This window comes from Eurosta solidaginis, chromosome 3, assembly GCF_040869045.1.
Source record: "Eurosta solidaginis isolate ZX-2024a chromosome 3, ASM4086904v1, whole genome shotgun sequence".
Classification (NCBI taxonomy): domain Eukaryota; kingdom Metazoa; phylum Arthropoda; class Insecta; order Diptera; family Tephritidae; genus Eurosta; species Eurosta solidaginis.
Window position 1 is genome coordinate 105,540,958 of NC_090321.1, and position 3,733 is coordinate 105,544,690.

The following is a 3,733-nucleotide window of genomic DNA, read 5'->3' on the forward strand; positions in this document are numbered from 1 at the left end:
CAGTGATTGGCGATATTTCTTCATGAAGCGATATTTCTTCACTCGGTTGTGTTTACTTTTAGCTAGTTTGTTTGCTCTTTCAGGCGACGTTATTTTGAATTGATATTTTTATAAACGACGTTTTGATCTGGTTGGCTGCAAAAATTTGGTTGTATTAATTTATTAAGAATCCATTTTAATACCGAGTGAAATATGAGAGCAAATTATGCGAAAAAAAGAAGTGAAATGTTGCAATTTTATGAGCCCATAAATGAAATGCATGCAAAGCCCGGTGAATAAATCATGTGACACCATAAACATATACAGATTTATTTCGGATTGATTCATCTTATAGTTAAAAATTAAAACATTTTCAATTAGCAAAATTTATAAAACAAAGATGCATAGACATCTATTTCCGCTAGTTCCATCTCATTGCGTGTAATACGAGACTGAACATAATGTCGTCAGCCAGTTAATAATATTGTATCATAATATCTTAGAAAATTAGAATTTCACATTACATCAGTTTACAATAAAAGGTACATATTATTTTTCTTTTTATTCCAATTTTGGTTCATATATTCTGTATACTAAACTAAATTAATGTATAACACAATCTACTCCGGTAAACAAACTTAAACATTCTTTTTTTATATCCTAGTATACAAATTGCACATTCGCTTATTAAAACTAAATTGAAGCAATCGCTATAGCTATAAAAAATAGCCGCGATTCAAAAATATCCACCAGTATTCTCACTGATACTTCAAAATCGCTGTATCAGCCCTCACTAGTGTTCAAGCAAAGGGAGGTGAAAATGAATAAACTGCGTTGCAGTGTAGATCATTGTGGACAAAACAATTGTGATATCTTATCCATCAAATGCCTGACAGGATGTTCAATATGGCTACTTTTAAGCGTTTTGGCAACGTTTTGACAGGGTGTTCAATAATTCGGCGCATAGCGACGGCTATCTTCAGCGGGTGATAGAAAGAGGTACAATAAAAAATCAGGTGATCCAATCTATTTGTAATTTTGACGTCTATGCAGAAGCTATCAAACTTGTCTTATCCACAATAGTATAGATAGCGATGGCTAGTCGCGGCAAAGTAGTTCATTTTGGATAAAACAAGTGTGATATCTTATCCGTCAACTGCCTGACAGGATGGTCAATATCGCTACTTTTTAACTTTTTGAGAGCGTGTTCAATATGGCGGCGCATAGCGCCGGCTATCTTCAGCGGGTGATAGAAAGAGATACAGAATTAGTTAGCGATAGTCAATTACGAATCAGGTGATCCATTCTATTTGTAATTTTGACGTCTATGCAGAAGTTATCACACTTTTTTTATCCACAATGAAGTAGTTGACCATTACCAAACATTGCTGAACGAAATGAAAATATTCTCAATTAGATTAACTTGTTTTGTGTTTTACTTTGCTGCCTGAAGCTCGCCAAATGTATCACATCATAATAAACAGGGCACAACAACTTAAAATAGATATATATTACTGGACAATTTTTTCAGTTTTCGCAAAACATCGTTTTCACAAAACAAGAAAAAGAATTATAATTTTTGTAAATTTCAGTAAAATTTTAACGTTTTTCGACTAATATACGAATATGTTATACTTTCTTTCCAGATCACTCCCAGAATATCAGGATAAGGTATTTGTCTGTAATTACCGTTTTAAAAAAGAATACACAATTAATAACGAGTCTGATTGGATTGTGAATGCCTTAAACCACTTTAAGCCAATTGACTTAGTAAGAGAGAAATAATTTGTTGTATGCTCACATGATCTTCATATAATATTTTATAAAAATTGTTAAAACAATCATGTTTTAATAAAAGTTAACCGTCTTGACCACCTTGCTGTGATTGTGATTATATTTTTTCCAGTTTTGATAACAAAATAACGATAGCTAGGAATCGCACCAGGCGCCAACATTCATGTGGTGCCCTTAATAATAAATAAAAAATTAATAATAATCAAGGCAAACTAAACAAAAAAACTTTAGGCGGTATGCAGAGTATCAATGATTAGCATAACAGGAGCCCTAAAAACTACCCCGACAGCAGCAGTACACGCCATTCTACACATCCCGCCTGCATACCTAATGGTCGAAACCATCGCGTTAGTAACTACAACAAGGCTTAAGACCTCGGGGCAGCTTGAGTGCAGGCCAAATAGATATAGGGGTATAGCGCTACAGATGGTTGCAAATTAATGGGGTCGGGCCTGCTGTTTACTATGTCGATCCAGAAATAAGTAGGTCCTACAGGCTAACAGATTACTGCAGCGTCTTTCAGGCGAAAATTATAGCCGTGAAAAAAGTAGCAGAAGTTCTGGATGAAGCGTGCTCAATCTGCAGTCGCGTCAATATATATTGATAGTCAGGCGGCGATTAAGGCAATACTGTCACACGTACTTCATCAAGAAGTGTTCTGGAATGCAAATAAGCTGTAGCGGCAGCCTGTGGGTTAATGCGATGGTATGGATGTTCAAACATGTACGTATGTATCTGTGTGCGTATACCAGCATAGCTACGTTTACATGTGTTAGTAACTGGTAGAAAGCAAACACTTGGATAGATGTTCGAACATGTATCTGTTAGTATGCGTGAAGTTAGTTCGTGAAAGTTTATGTCCCGCCAAAATAGGATTACATGTATTGGTGTCTTTCGTTCTTGAGTGAAAGTGGTGAGAAAGAAAGACTTTCGATTTATGGGGTACGACCGCCAAACGATTGCAGAGAATGTCTCAAAAGAAAAGTTGACTTAAGTGAGTGCGGAAACAAGTTTTAAATATATATATATTTTTTGCGAAATAAAAAAAAGGTTCGTGATTTTTCTTCATAAAACCGTGCTAACGGGTAATTTAGCGGAATCCCAAGGAAGAACCGGGATCCCATACCCTGCTTGACAACAGCCCCAGGTGAGTCCAGTGAAACCCCTTTACCCCAGTCCATGGTGCATGTGGACTAATAGTGAAAATAAATTTAAAAAAAATGTTAAAAGTGAAAATTAATTTGAATAAAATTACATACCTACAATCAATAAAATTTAGTGAAATAATTGAAATTATATACAAAGATAAAATTAAGTAAAAAAAAAAAATTTTCATAAAATAATGAAAGTTAAAAGTAAAATTAAATTAAAATAAATTAACTAAAATTATAAAGCAAAATATAAAACTGATTAAAATAAAATAGCATACATAGATACATAAAGTCATACATTTGAGTTAAATCGAATACCTAGATAACCTTAAAAATAAAACAAAAAAAAAAAATAAAATTAAATAAAAGAAAAAAAAAGACAAATAAATAAATAAAATGACATAACTAGATGACATTCAATAAATATAGTAAGTCCACATGCACCCTAATGTGTCTTTCTCGTCCGCCATGACCCTAGTCCCTAATATTCTTCCCTCTGCACATTTAGATTGCTGCGTAAAAATTTGAAGTTGCCACCATCACGAGCCACAAACGCTAAAACAAGGCGGGGTAGTATTAAAATTAAAGAAACTTGCGACACCAGCCACCAACACAGTCCTAAATATACAAAGCGGGGTAGTATTTCATATAGAGGAAGGGGAAGCATACAGACGGTGCCAGGCTAGACGTCAAGGGAGTAAAGGGGCATCTGAGCGCTCCTGTCCTGGCACCGCAATCATAAACAGGAGCATAGCAACAACTAATTGGAGAATAGCTGCAGACGCAACTAATTGGAGGAGAGAGGCAAA

General features: G+C 34.7%; 1 long non-coding RNA gene across 1 annotated transcript; it reads left to right on the plus strand.

The window, feature by feature from the left end:
- The first annotated feature begins 645 nt into the window (after window positions 1-645).
- LOC137244219 (uncharacterized) lies at window positions 646-1,859 on the plus strand. Its single transcript, XR_010950847.1, has 2 exons — window positions 646-978; window positions 1,626-1,859. It is a non-coding gene; the product is annotated as an uncharacterized lncRNA (long non-coding RNA).
- Window positions 1,860-3,733: the final 1,874 nt, after the last annotated feature.